The sequence below is a fragment of the Anomalospiza imberbis genome, chromosome 4, assembly GCF_031753505.1.
Source record: "Anomalospiza imberbis isolate Cuckoo-Finch-1a 21T00152 chromosome 4, ASM3175350v1, whole genome shotgun sequence".
Taxonomy (NCBI): domain Eukaryota; kingdom Metazoa; phylum Chordata; class Aves; order Passeriformes; family Viduidae; genus Anomalospiza; species Anomalospiza imberbis.
In genome coordinates, this window is record NC_089684.1 from 9,784,806 (window position 1) to 9,800,961 (window position 16,156).

Consider the following 16,156-nt stretch of genomic DNA (forward strand, 5'->3'; position numbering starts at 1 on the left):
AGAATAGGCAAGAAAAGAAGCTGAAGCTACAGCTCTGCTTTACTTTATCATTATATGTCTGTCTAAAGTGTGTGTCTCTCATACTTTAGAGCCTTGTCTCCTTCACTGTACAAACTGGAAGGCACAACAGTTCCCTCTTTCCTGGTGAGGGTGTCCTGAAGAGTCTGAAGTTCAGGCCATTGCCAGTGCTCACATCTCCTCAGCCCAGGGATGGGGATGGGCATCCAGATTCCATCATTCAAGGCATCTATAGAAATCTCATGAACATGTGCTGCAATCTGCAAAGCACATCTGCTCCATGGACAGGTATCCATCCTGAAAGCAAAAGTGTGCTGTGAAAAACTCCACACTTCTCTTAATTTTCAGGAGGATGGGAAATGGGAAGGGATTTTGCCACATTTCCTGAAAATAATATAAGTGATCTAAATAGCTGACAATAGCAACATTTATGTTGTTCACCTTCATCCCTCCTTTCCCCTCCATTCTCATGCACCCTTTGGTAATGTCACACAACTCTATAGGCAGAACATTCCACCAAATCCTATAAAACTTCATAGAATCTAATTCATTGATATCACCCATGTCCTAAATTTGCTGCTGTTATATGCTGCAGTCATGATTCCTTTCCAGCACTGCCCTGGGCCTTGGACAGATGACTTCAGAACAGGCCCTCACTGATGGATGTTGCCCAGAGGTTCTGAACAGGTGGATCTTCTCCTCAAAAATAAATTTTCTAAGCAATAAATTATCCTGGCAGTCAACAGGGATGAAAAGTCAACAGTACTGTTAACAGTGCTAGATAATGCCAAGATGGACAAAATGTTTAGTACTCTTTTGATTCACGGTTCACAAAAAAAAAAAAAAAAAAGATCTGAGATTTCAAATTGTGTGATTAGCATCAAAATCACAAAGGTTAAGCTTCAGCCTTCAGTGAGTTACATAGGACTTCACAAAGATATCTAGAGGGGAACCAAACTTAGAATCATTAGAATCATTAGAAATGAGAGAATCTGTAGAGGTCTGGGTTCTGGAGCACCAAGAAAAACAAAAGATAAATATACTGCTTATTTCTAAAAGTGGGGAAAAGTAGAACCAAGGAACCATGTCATGACTTCAGACAGTTGAAAAACTAATAAAGCATCTATTTCTAAGTACTTAAAAATTAACCGCTGAAAAGTAACAGCCAAAATAATGTACTGCATCTTCACTTATTAAACAGTCTGTGCTGCTTTGCATAAATATTAACTTCATTGGAAAAAAACCCAACCAAACAGGAAAATAACTTCTTTCCTTACACCTCTGCAACAAGGGTGCAGGAGAGACTGGAAAAGAATATGTTGAAAGGCAGTATCAACAAGAGTTCGACTGAAATCTGTCTGGAGTCTGGTACTGTACAGTCATTTCATTAATGCTCTGGGCAGTACAACAGGCAGTAAGTTTATTAAATTCTTATATGATAGCCAGCTGGGAGAACTGTAAGCATTTTTGAGGACAAGGTTAGAATTCAAAATAAGGAAGACAAATGGAGAAAGAAGCTATAATAAATAGAAAGCAATTCAATCAAGGCAAATAAAATATTTAAGTAGGTACAATCAGCTTCACAAATACTTTCTGAGAAATGCCTTGCCCAGATAGCAGTCCTACAGAAAAGGATCTGGATGTTATAGTGCATCACATGAGTCACAGGTGTCTAAGCACTTCAATAAAGAAAGAACCACAATGGGAAGTATCAACACAAGAGCTCTATGTACAGCACCAAGTTTTGCAATTGTGCTGTCAAAACAGGACAAGGCTCAGTACAGAACAAAACAGATGATCAGACATCAAGCAAATGTGAATTTCAAGTAACAAGAGCTAAAAATTAATAATTTCAGAGGGGAAAAAAAAGACTAAGAAGAAATAAGACATAATTATGTAGAAGACTACTACAAAGAATAAATTATTCCCCATGTGTACTATAGAAAGGAAAATAATTAGATTAATTTGCAGTAGCAAGAGTATTTAGTTTAGAACTTTCCTGCTATTGTATCTCTGAAAGAGTACTGGAGTAGATAATGGAATAGATTACGTGAGGAGTTCATGGGATCTCTGCTTCCAGATTTTTTAAAGAATAGTCTAGGTCAGCTTCTGTCAGGAATGTTTTAGTTCTAGTTTATTTTTAGAAATATTTTGGAGACCAGACTACGTGACCTTTAAGCATCTCTCCTAGACTCACTTTTTATGTAAATGTGTCCATTGAGTAAAGAGCTCAATACATGTAGTAAATATGTGAGATGGACAATTTACTATGCATATTTCCAATCAAAACAAGCAGTCATGTGAATTCTCACTGGAATTGCAAGAACTGTGTAAGTGTAAATTATGCTCAGTCCTGGATTATGAAAAGGGATTGCTTATCCAAAGACCTTGAATTCTGTACAATGTGAAAAAGGCAGCCAGAACAAATTTATAGGGCCAAGTCGTAATCCCATAACAGTCAGCAGCAAAGCTCTCATTGATTTCAGAGAGACCAAGATTTGGATAGCCTTTTTTTTTTTTTTTAAGATCTGGCATTACATAATGCCACGTTGTTATTGAATTGATATATGTATGTGCAAATGTTTCATATTGATATTTTGTTGTCAGATTGTCATTTGGTGGAATTCAGCATAGTCAGTTTAACACACCAAAATGCTACTTGTCAAGTAAATCTATCTGCAAGAAATATTTATGAAGAAGCCTGAATCTGAATTCCCTATTGCCTTTATGTCTTTACAAGTCTTATAAATAAGGAAATAGCACCAAAGATCTATTAGTAATAGTTATTTCCTAATTGCAGTGGGAAGCATCCCGCATGTTTAAATAAATATTGTTAACTCTGACCTCTTGGTTTGCCAGGACTGATAAGACAATTGTTTGACCTATATGAAGCACATACAGTATGCATGGACTGAAAGCAGCAGGAAAACAGGAAACAATAAATCAGAAATTAGAGCACTGATTGTTATAGCTAATTAGATCAGACTTCTGCTTAATTTCTCACTCTGTCATTCTAACCTGATTTTCTTGCCAACAGACTTTTCAAATTGCTGGTGTCACGTACATACAGCATATAATAATCTTTAGTTACTGTGATTGACAAATGAATGAGAAGAAGAACATAGTTTATTATGGAAGAATGAGCAGTGACACACACCAGATACCTGCTCAGATGCTTTTTTAATTCACTTACCAAGATATGCTGCATGATACACTTTGCCAGGACCACAGGTTTGGCATCACAACATCATAATTGAATTTGTGTCATAGTTTGATAATGCTGGACAAAGAAGGAAAAATAAAGCTATAAAAGGAGAAAAATGGCATAAATTGATCTCCACAACAAGAGAGATAAAGTGGTAACCAGTAAAGTTCAATCAATTCTGAAAATAATATGCTTAGAATAAGACATATTAATCAGTATGTTTATTCTTGATGTTATTTTCCTCATATTGCGCATCAGATAACAGGGTGTCCTTATTATTGCGTCTTTCTACATTACTCTACTTTCAAACTATAATATCTTTCTTTGCCCTGTTTCATCCCTGCCATCAGGATCTTGAGATGTCTTAAATTAGCACAGACATTTTACTGTAGCTAGAAATATTTGGTAGAACATAAACAATTAATTTGTAGATACCTAAATTACAATTTTGCCCTTCTGATTGGAGTAAAAAGACATTAGCATGCTTGTTAATGCACTGTCTTTCTGTGAGATGCTTTCCTTTGGACCAGCAGCTTGCTGACATTGTTTTGAGAGGCCAGGCCACACTGTGCCACAGGTAGTTTTTGATGGGGAGAGATGCAACTTTCATTTTCCTCAATGTCTCGTAGACTCCCATCAGCGTGAACTGAAGGCCAGTAGAGTCAAAGAGACACACTGGAGAAGTACCAGAAGGATTAATATTATATCATCATTGCCTTTAACAGTCTGTGCCTTGTCTATTATGTATTCTGAAAATACCCATATGATTTAGCAAAGCAACATCTGGTAAAAAAAAGGAAAGAACTCCAGGCCAATGTAATGTTTTATTCATGTGGTGTACCCATATATCATATTCCTTAATGTTATTTTGAGTATTACAAATTATTTTCTCCACAACTGTTGTCATGTCTACTTCATCTTATTCCTTTGGGATTTCTATTTGTAACTTTGTAAGGGTCAATGCCTAGAAATCAAGCAAAAAAAAAAACAACTGATGTTTATAGCTGTACATCTGCAGAGCTCTTCCATTCTCTTCCCAGAGGGCCATCTCATCACCTGAACTGACTGCCATGGTGCAAGTAGTCAATATTAGTCTGCAGTGCTGGTCAGGTTGTGGGACTTTCTAAGTGTTCTCTTCTCCCCTGACCGGGAATCGTGAAACTGTCCTTCCTCACAAATTTCCTATACACCAGCAATGGCATCATGGTCCTTTAGTCCCCTCCTTAGGATTCAGTTTTTGGACAAATATACATTCATAAATCATTATGTGTTTCTATATATGATTTAGATATTCAGGTTGGGGTTTGGTTTTTATTAAGTTATAATATTATACAATCCACAAATATTTATACTTCCAAAGCATAACACATTTTTTTAGCAATTTCTGTCTATCCTCCAGATTGACAAGGGAGATTACTGGTTTTTAGAACTGCTCTGTCCCTTTGCCTCATTTCTACTTTTTGTACTGATAGATTGATGGGCTTATTTAAAACTAAAAACAAGAAGGAAATCTTATGTTTTAATTACTCATAGACAAATAGGTTTTCCAATGTCAAAGTATAACATTTAATAGGCATTAAAACTTTCTGGAAAGGCTTTTGCTTTACCTATAGTGATAAGACAGCTGGCTTCCTACAGCAATAAGACTGTGGCTTTCTGTTAGTTGTGGTGGGCCACATTAAAATATTTTATATTGTTTTATATGGCTGGGGGAGCCAGCTGAGCCAGGGATACCCCCTGGTCTTTCAGCAATGTAAACACCAAGCCAGGAAGCTGCTCCAGCTAGCAGTACAAAAACCTTAGGAGATATTAATGGTGTAGAAGAAGCCCTGTAAAAATTCCAGTTACTTTCTGATTTGCCTCATGTTATCTTGTTGAATTCCTGGCCTTGTTTCGGAGAAAGCCAGTTCATCCATCTCCATATAGAAGACAAGCCCAGTTGTGTTTGCAGCATTGTTATCAAAGAGTAATGCATGGATAAAGCAAACAAACAAACCCTAATCCAAAGCTATTTTTACTGCAGCATTAGAGCTAGGAAACCTGCTGATTACCTCTTGTTATGCATGACAGCTAATGAGACTAATGATATATTTGAAGCATATTCTTAAAAATATGTGATACAGTCAAGCTTCTTTTTGCAAATAAGTGGGTCCATATCCTCTCTCCACTGGTTTTGTTGTGACCTAGTTGAAGAAGATTTATGTACAACAAAATCCTGCTCGATATCTTGACACGAAAGGAAGATAGAGAGCAAGCAAACTTTGATAAAATAGAAAAATTTCCTGTAGTGAAGCGTCTGCATAGAGTAGCCCAAGAGATAAACAGGGGAAAAGCCTTTAAAGTAATTCCACAGAAATACAAACATCACACGTGTTCCATTATCTTTCTCTAGAATAAAATAATCCTGAAGCATACAGCAGGAATGCAGTTTACTATTTTTCCTCATAACCAACAAATATAGTTTTCTCTAGGAACTTGATTTAATAGCATCTCAGTTACTTTTCAAAACTAAAAAAAAATAATGAAAACTGAGGAAATCATATATTTGCTGTATTTTTCAGTTTGTTCTGTGGTAACTCCCACCTGTTTGCCTCTTGCTATAGATTTTGACCTTTAACACACAAAAATCTGCAATCTGCCCCTCTACATCAGACTCTGTACAGAAGTCCTATAAGTAGACCACCCCTTCACAGGTAAGGAAAACCATTAAACCCTGTGAATTTTCACAGTGGATAAACCTAGATTAATTTGACCCAGGTGTTTGTCTATTACTGTGCATGGGAACACTTGCAGTGTCCCCTAGCTCTTTCTCCTGTGGTGGTCCAGCCTTAGCACTCTCTGGACTCTAATTTAAACCATGTAAGAGTCCCAGCTGGCGCAGGACTTTGTAGACAGACTCTTGTTATGCTGTTTGTGTCACTTTGATGTATTCTTTTGCTTTACATATTAATACTCGTAGAACTAGGAGGAAAACATGAAGAGCCGTGTGCTGGAGTTAAGTTAAAAATGTCAATCCCTTATTCGACTTTACAAAAACGAGTCCTTGATTTTATGCTGCACATGCAACAGGAAGTGTCATTACGAGAAAAGCAAAAATTTAGAGGTAAATCTGTCCTCATTTGCACCTCTGCAATCCTTGCTGAAGTGAGGCTGAGCAGAAGTAAAAGAGGTCTGAATCTCTTCCATTAGTATTTATTTGCATGTAAGATATTTCGTTTAATTCATATTTTATTTTAACACCAAGCAATTAAATGAGCACTAATGGCTAAGTAATTGGATGTTAAGTCAATATGTGTATGGATGTGAGAAGGCCAAGATGCCCATAATATGAAATGAGGCATTTTATTTTAAAAATTCCATTCTTTCAGCTCACTTTACTGGACTGAAATAGGGAGAAGAATAACTTTTACAGTTAATTAATGGGTAAAAATGTGAATTGCCCCACATACCCCAAATGTGTGCAACTGAAAACATTTCTAAAGTTAAACATGGCTAAAATATACTACATGACTAAAAGGTGTTCTCACATGCCTGGCCCACAAGGAGACACAATTATATATTGGCAAGATTGAAAATAATGTGTATAGCAAAATTTTTCATAAGGCTAAGTTGAATCTACGAGGCCTGATTATTCTCTCACAGCACTACAGATTGGCAGCTAATAGAATTAGGCTTGTTTTAAACATGTATAACTGAATTGGGCCCTGGATAATCAGAAAGTTGGCATATCACAGACCAATTTTTTCGTTATGAATAACCCTGTGGAAATCCAGGGATACATCTGGAAACCCACATTGTAAGTGAGACGAGAATCAGGCCATGACTGAAAATTGTGATTAGACATAAACCAAAAGAAAAGACAATATTTTGAGTCGACTAAGCTGAGCTTGCTACATCTGTCAGATGCATAGAGAAAAGACTGCTTATATCCCTTGGCATAGCAATGTGTAATAACTCTGTAGTTGCACTTGTCTTAAGACTGTTTATGGAGATGCGATGCATACCATCAAGGCTCACATTTTGAGCTAAGTTTGAGACCATGCTAACATTAATATGAATGGTACAGAACAGATTTACTCAAAACCACAAAGAGACCCATCTCGGTTATCACAAACTCAACCCAAGACTGTCGGAATGGTAAAACTTAACCACTAACAGTTTAACACAAAGCTAGCAATCAAGCAGTGAGTAACATTTCACCTAAACCAATTAATGATGAAAGCTGCAAATACTTTTAGACTGTTTCATCGTTAGTCATCAAATTCAAATGTATAAAATTGTTTATAAACAAAGGAGATGTTGAATGCAAATGGATTTCAGGTACTGCACAGATCAGCCTCTGACTGCAAAGGTTGGTTTAGGCCCATTTTGAAGCAGTTCTGAGGAGCCTTTTCTTCAGGAAATATTCAAGGAAATTAATGGTTTTATTTATATATCCTTGATGTTCTTATAATTCAATCAATTGCAAAGGAAAAAGCAATCTTTTCTACCTGATCTGAAATGCTAGTACCCAAAGAGATTTGTATTCCAAATTTATACCATCCCTTAAGTGAGATGCCTCATCCTGCCTTGAAGATAAGATTCCAGGCATTGCTTAGATACTTGGGTATAATTTATTGTAGCCACACAAAAGTCAGATCTAAATCCTTTTGGATCATGATGCCACAAAACAGCAGTTCAAAGTTCAAAGAGGGAGGCCGACAGATGCAATTAAGTTAGCACTGTTGGGATAACTGTAACCCTTCCTGTGCTTTTAGAGCTTCTGGGATCCTGAAGACTGTGAAATTTAAGAAAAAAAATGTAAAAAGAGCATTCTCCTCAACACTACCTATATTTTCATTGCATAGATCACAGCAGTTGGAATAAAATACATCCAGTGAATTACTTCCTGCCACTTAGGAAAAAAAAACCAAAATCTTGTTTCCTGATGACTACAAACTTCTCTTGACAAACCTCCAGTGCCAAATGTGGTTTCCATTTACTGTTTTGGGATTTATTTGTCTATGCCAAAGTTCAGGTGTGCCAGCTCTTTGTAATAAGCCATTTGGATGAAAGCTTGGCTAGCTCAAAGGATTCTGATGTATTTTATTGCTGCCTTTTAAGATTATTGTTCAGAAATACCAACTCTAATTTTGAAATCAATTAGCCATGCAGTCTGATGAGGTGTTGGCCCAGCTCAGGTTCACACCCGCTGTCCACAGATTATTGTTAAGTTGAGTCAGGTCCTTAGAGCTGGTCTGTGTTGCCGGCATCTGGTGTACACATGTTTGATGTCCTCACAAAATGACGCTGATGGCTTAAATGGCAAGGCTTTAATGAAGAAAGCCTAGCAAGTTTGCTGCTGTTTGCCAGCAAAACATGACTTTTACAGGGCAGCGTAAAAGTTCTTTTTTCCTCCTTGTTTAACTCTTCAATGTCAGAAGAATATAAATCTTCTTTGGGACATGGAAATTCAGCAAAGGTGACAAGAATGGGACCTGAAGGTCCATTATAGGCATGCAGAAGGAAAATCTCTCTGGGATCTTGCACCTTCCTGGCACCTGTATGGCCTGTACAGCCATGCCATGAAGTGCTACCTTCAGAGGGAAGGGTGTCTGCCTGCGCTGACCAATGAGTTCCATGGAGGGAAAAATGCAGCACAGTCAAAAAGAGAAGCACTCAAACCTCTCCAGGGAAAGGGAAGTGAATCATAGAATATTAAAATGTCTTGGGTTGGAATAGACCTTAAAGATCATCTAGGTCCATCCCTTCTGCCATGGGCAGGGGTGACTTGCACTAGTCCAGGTGGCTGAAATCCTCCAAAACAGATTACATTGGTTGTGCCATGACAAAATATCTCGTGATAATCCAAACAAAGGATGAGTGTATAAGCTTATTTTCCATTATATCTTTGCAGCCTAGGAAGTTTTTCTGTAGTTTCTCCAGTTTCATTCACGAGGTCTAAGAATACAACCTCAGAGGCAGAGGGAGAAATACCAACTAAAAAACCCAACAAAAATAAAACCCATCCAACTGTTTTCTTTGATGCATATAAGAGAATTAAGTACTTTTTCCCTGAGATTTACTCCATCAAATTCACCTGTAGGAGCTGAATAACAGCAATATGAACCATAGTATACAAAGAGCTATAGCAGTGATGTGTGATGAGTTATTTGTGACCATTATTATGTTAGTCTATCTTGAATGATAGATGCTAAACTGCCAGTCTAATAATCTCAAAAGAATTTACAGGTATTGCATCATGGCTTCAGAGCTGGAATAATTTACTAGAATCAGCCTTCTGTTCAGCCTGCAGCATTTTGGAGAGTATTAAGTACATGGAGGCTGAATCTTTTCTGCCTTTCTAGGTTTTTCAGAACCGAAAGCTTACATTAATTGTCATGATCATGTGGTTATCTAGAACCATTATCCTCTATTCTAAATAGAACCAAAAGATGCATACAAACAATTAAACTAGCTAAAAACAATCAGATATGAAAAATCTAGTTTTTATCTGGTCAACAAAATGGACATGGCAGCAATATAATCATGCTCAATAGTTATGCTGAAGGAAAAATTACTGTCTCTGGAGTCCAGGCGTGGCTGTACAGAATATCATTATTCAATACATGAATTAGGGTCTTTCCATCTGCAATGTCCTCCTAACAAGAATGCTTATAGGAGTGCCTGTGACAAGAAGTAGCTGGAGAAAAGGAAGGAAGCCCAGAAGAGTTAGAAGGAGAGCTGGTCTGGAGGACAATTTAGGGAGATGAGGTAATAATCAATAATGACCAAAGAAAATTTTCCTTTTCTTAAATCCTTGAAAATGAAGCGTGACAAAAGTGTCATGGACACAATGGTTTATATAGCCCTGTATTTCTCCCCCAGTAGTGGTCATGTAGGGAAATAAAAAACAAGTACAGAACAATCTGATACAATCTCTCCACTTTTAACAACCATGGAGCAGTTTCCTACATATTTAAGAGTCACTGATGGATCCATCTTCCAGGAATTAGTTTAGTACTGTTTGGTTCCAAATACTTTTGTATTTTACTTTTTCATTAACACCCAGTGTCTAACAACTCTTTTCCACAGTACCCCGTGACCACCACTTAGTTATGTAGGGAGAAAAAAAAGGCCTTCTCTTGACACTGTTTTCATGTGCTGAGTTCTTGTGTGAAGAAAAAGTAAATAAAGATCTTGTATTCACCTCTTCCACATACTTCTTGATTTTGTAATACCTCCTCTATATAGACCACTATCCTTTTGGTCACAGTTCTTGCAGTCATTGTTCCATACTTTTAATCCACCCTTATCAGTCTTTTTATCTGGTTCTGTTTTATAATTGTGGGAATGCAATGAACAGCCTCTGTACACCAGATTCCTTTTTAACATGGATCTCAACATTCTGGAAACCAGAGCCTGCAGATCAAAAGCTTGAAAAATCTTGCCTCCAGACTAGCCAGATCTGGCATCGCTCCGTATACCGTAAACAAATAGCATTTCTTTAACATCCTGGAAAGTATATTAAGGGAAGTTCTGTTATCTAAAATCTCATAAATTTATAGATGACTGAAGGAAAATGTGAAGTTCTGCCGAAATGCCGCTTTTAAATAATTAAATAATTTTCATTTTCATTGAGGCCAAAAAGAAAGGTGTAAAAAAGGAAGCAGTTTGGCTGTTCCTGAGTCAACAGTAGAATAGTTTAGGCAGTCTAAACAGTTTCTGTTGGGTCTATCAAAAATAGGCCTTTTTAATTAAGTTTATTAAGATTCTTTGATATTTTATTATGAATATATCCTATTTGAGAGTAAATCCATTTATCTCTCCATTAACCAGGCATGGGATAGGTAACCCCTATCTGCCTATAACTGGAAGACCTATTGATGCCTTGCAATAATATTAATGCCAGCAGTGCAGGCCAAATTGCTCTGGTCGAAGCTGTTCAACATAATAGGTATTAGCCAGCTACATAAGGCTTGAGGGTAAATGCTGGTAAAATTAAAGAAACCCATTATGATATCTCCTTAGAAGCATTTTTATACAGTCTGACATCTGAAAACAATGCTTTGTCTCCAACACATATCAGGGAGATGACCACCTGACTGCCTCTGTCATGAGTTATTGTTTGGATCAATAATGTTTGGAGCTTGGACTGAGCTTTAAAATACATGATGCACTGGGCAGATACTGGTCTATAATAATTATGGGAGTAAATGTTTATGTGTTTCAATACACTTCACTGAGGAAAAAATAAAATTCTTGTCATAGGAAGATTCCTTTTATTAATTAAAATAGTTCCTTTATAGTGAGTGACTAAGTTTACTGGCTCCACATCATATAGCAGCACTGATCATGCCATTAAGACAGAAGCTGTGAGCCTTGTCTATCCATTGGCTGTTGATATTTGAATGGAGATACACTGCGGAGATGAAAGACAATCTCTTAAATTGTTCATCCCACACTTAGTGCTAGTCCAGTTTCTGGATTGCCTGCAAGGTAAATATAACAAAGTAAATAAGAAGACTAGAGTTACTCTTTCACCAGACCCTTGTTAATTCTGCTAGTCTGTAAAATGAAGTCTGCCATTTAGGCCAGGGCTCAGGGAAATCCTACTCTTGACCATAAAATTCTTCTATTGTTCAATTGTTTTTTTCTTCTGAGAATTCTGTTACAATAAGCTGGCTATTGGTTCTTTTGTTTCTGACTTTTTTGTCTACCTTCTTATTCATTCCTTACTTTTATGGGGGATGTCTCAGGCACTACCTACCCAGGTTTGATGTCTCACCTTATTCCATCACCACCAATTTTTTTTCATGAGAAAAATTATATTTTCCATCAGAATATTATTTTATTGATTTAGGGCTTGTTTTGGGGTTTTTTGGATTTGTTTTTTCTTCAGCTGGTTGGTTGGTTTTTGGGGGTTCCTTTTTGAAACACTGAATAAACTGAGCTACACAAACATCGTCAGCATGAATCATGAAGTCTTCCTTAAATGTTTTTATTGCTCTCTCTCCTAGCAGCTATTGTCATTGCTGTTACTGTACTCTCAATGAGTAACATGGTAGAGGATAGTAAATGGTTTAATCTGTAAACCATTACCTTTCTTGAATTTTAGAACCGCTGTTTAAAGAACTGATTGGACTCCAGCGAAATTCTACCTGACTTTGGCTAGTCTGTGCAACTCTTCGAGACTTGTGTGGCCCAAGAGACAGGTTACTTCTAGCTGAATAGAATAATAAGATAAATACCAGGCAGTAAGCATTAAAAGGAGAAAAGCGTGTGAAAAATTAAAATGAAAATTTATTTAAGGCACACCTTATATAAGCTTGACCTTGTTCACATTGTAATCATTTCCAATCCTTCAATGACGTCAACCTATACAAAGCTGAGCCTCATAAAAATAGAAAACGTGAAGGTTATGTGGCAGTACACTGACAAGTTTTAATGCCACCTCTTTCATAGCAAATGGCCAGCATAGGTGCAGAACTGCCTGCTAGTGGTGTGTACTTACAGAATTGAGGGAAAGAAAAGGCAAAACTCAACAAGTATAGAACATAGGTCATGACACACACATTGAGAAGTCATGACCTTCAATATTAAGGCAACAATTCTGTCCTTAACTCTCTATATGTTATGAACAACAGCAGCTAGACTAAGGGACACTGTCACCATAAATTGAGAAGTCAGAGAGTTTCGTTGCTTTCCTCCAACCATAATGTTACGCAAATGCTGTTTTGTTGTGCCTTTAATACAATAAAGGACTAATTCCTCAGAAATCAAGGGTATAAGTCAGGTAAATGAAAACTTGTAAATTATGTCAGTAATACATAACTCATACAACTGATTTGGAAACCAGAGCCTTATGGTTCAGAAAGAGGTAATTGCTTTATTAACTCCCATTTATCAGTATAAAACTGGCTAATTTAACTGACTGACTGATTTATATATTGATACTTTAAATTTAGATCAACATCCTAATTTAATAAGGAGATCACATATGGATGTTTAAGAATATATTACTTTCTTGTTGGTTGATACACTAAGCATGCCCTTATTAAGACAGATTATCTCCTTTCCCTTGTTCTTTTAAGAGAAGGACAAAACAAATTATATATGTCATTTATTCTACATGACAGAAAGGCCATGTTTCCATATAACCCCCTCTCTAGTAATATATTGAATGCATGACTAACCACATCATTCATTCTCTTTTTAACATCCATGATGTCATAATCTTTTGCAACAGTAAGGGTATATTCCTGCCTGCAGACCCTTGGAAATCACCACAGGGAGTCAGACTACCGAAGCACAGTCAAGCAATAAATCTACCAGGTACAACTGAAACAAAAGTTGGAAAGAAAAACGAATATGTGTATATATACACCTCTGATGCTCCAATAAGTAAGGTCTTGTGTACATTTAGCTGACCCTATATTATATGTTAAGAACACAAGGGTTCTCAGTAACTACCTTTAAATCATAAAATCGAGGCTGGGCTGTATTACTTACTTTAAGAAAAATTATAGATATTGCCAACTATGATAATACGCTTTTCAGGGAGAGACATGGGTTAGGAGCCTAATGAGCACAGCTTTTACATATTGGTATTAAATAACTTGCAGCTGTACCAGTCATAAGTTATAATCTTTGTAAGCAAAGTTACAGACGGTATATGATGTACAGCCTTGACTATAATCCACATGGCAGAAGTGTGAAGCATTCTGTGTGTTTAACTTTCAACATTAACACACCTATGAAATGTGGCAATATTAGCAGAAGGTTGTGTGTGGATCAAGGTAGCTAGCTCTGAGCCAACTTTCATTCAGATAATTTGTTCAGATTTCTATTTGATAGCAAGTCAGAGAGCTGCCCAGCCAAATGCACATTTCACTATTAATATGTTGTCTGAAAACTTCAGGATTTTGTGGGATTTTAATCACAGAATCGGCCAAACTCCAAACAATAGGTCTAATATCAGATAACAATTTGTGTTAAATTATGGCTTGAAATGTCCCTTTTATATCTCATGCTATCATCCAACAAGCATTTGTTTTCCAGAACACATTTTAAAAATTGTGGATATTGGTTAGGAATAAAAACATTTTTATTTCAGCTCTTCATTCTAGTGATTTGAGCTAATGATTCTTACGGACTTCAAATCTCAATAGCAGATGAATAGAGCAATGAGAAATTTCACTTCCTGAAGTCAGCCAAGTTCTAAAAGGAATGTTTAAGTTTATTTTGGAGCCAACTATTTTTTTGGCATAAGCCAGAGTACGTGGTCTTGCTACTTAGAAACTACCAGAATGCTGTTTTGAAATACAGAAAATGTACCCCAATGCCCACACATCACAGGCCTGTCTCCATGGTAATTCCAGTTCCACATATTAGGACTTAGTGTGCTTTACCTCTCTTGAAACTGAAGTACACTTCTACACAAGAATTAAGCCTTCCTTCTGTGTCGTTTCATGACTACAGAAACATCTGATCAAGATGGGGCAAAATAAATTTTAATTTAGAATACTGGAAGTGAAAACTGCTGGGGTTTGAAGTCCATGTGTGCTCCTTCATCTTTGCAACCCCACAATGCAAAAATCATATAATGTAGTTGAATTCATTATCTATTATATTACATTACTCTTCCCTTTCACTTTCCCCATTTTATACAGCATTTATTATTCTTAGCCATATGGTACACACACAGCTCCCTTAACATATGCTGGGCAACCTTGTTTGGGGAATGTGAAAAATAAGTGTCTTATTAGAACCAGAAAGCCACTAATGAAACAAAATGGTCATTATTCCATAGAAAATCACTGAAATGATGTCTCTAATATGCTTCTTGAAGGGTATTTCCTCAGCAGTAATAGGCTGATTGCTGATATAGATGGGTAATTGAGAAAGCTGAAAAATGCTCAAAAGACTTAATGGTCAAGAAAAATGATGGCATTTTGGGTTTGCTCTGAAGACAGCAGGAAGTGTTTGAGAGAAGTCTATAGTTTACCAGAAACACATTTTCTTTCTGTTTGTAGCCATTTTTGTTGTTTCTGTGAGCAGATGTACAGTGAAAGTAGAGTGCTGTCCAACCAGAGGTAAGTCTGCAATAGTACTGGCTTCTGATGATATTGAAGGCTTACAAGGAAAATAATAGTTCTGTCTCATCCCATCTCATCAGCAAATGTCTTGCTCACATTCAAGTGTTTTTCAATTCAAAGCTGGCTCTTCAGTCTCACAGCACTATTGCACTCACAGTGCAATGGACTCATCTTGTATTTATCAGAAGTGAACTGCTGCCAGCAGCTGAAAGGTTTGTGGTTTTAATGAGTCCACTTCCATATAGGCCATCATGTATTCACTCTCTGGAGTGATGAACATTTTCTTCCCTTCTCTAGAAAAATTATTTAAGGTCAAAACAAAATAATTTGTGTCAAATCTGATTTCCTGTATCACAGTTTAGAGTAAATAAATTGTGAAAAAATAGATATTTTAAATTTAAATCCCCAAAGATTGTGATGAAGTCGAACTGGAAGCTATAATTTTTCTTTTCACTTAAAAATTCTTTTTCAAAACCAACACATTTTAAAAAATAAGGAAATAGCCATTTCCGAAGGGTGGGTTTTTAAAAAAAATAAATAATCCTGTTAATAATAACAACACATTGACAAATTGTGGAGTTTTTTCATGCCTCTCTTTCTTTAAAATCCATGGGTGTTTTCTCCATTTTTGTTCTAAAATCAGTCCAGAAATTGACCCATGAAAGCTTTCTAATTGTGGAATCATTCTGTTTAATTAAGAGGGCACAGTGTTGCTGCAATTAGTAGCAAATCTGTCCAGGAGACTTCCAAATGTTTTCAACTGTGTGTGCTCAGCAGAATTTTCAGTTTGCTCTAGCTTTGTTAAACTGGAAAACAATTCTTAAAAATTAATGTGATACCATTTGGAGGGACCTGG

The 16,156-nt window shown here is 36.6% G+C and overlaps 1 long non-coding RNA gene across 1 annotated transcript; it reads left to right on the forward strand.

The window, feature by feature from the left end:
• The first annotated feature begins 13,369 nt into the window (after positions 1-13,369).
• LOC137472202 (uncharacterized) lies at positions 13,370-15,791 on the forward strand. Its single transcript, XR_010998064.1, has 3 exons — positions 13,370-13,537; positions 15,238-15,297; positions 15,421-15,791. It is a non-coding gene; the product is annotated as an uncharacterized lncRNA (long non-coding RNA).
• The last annotated feature ends 365 nt before the right edge of the window (positions 15,792-16,156 follow it).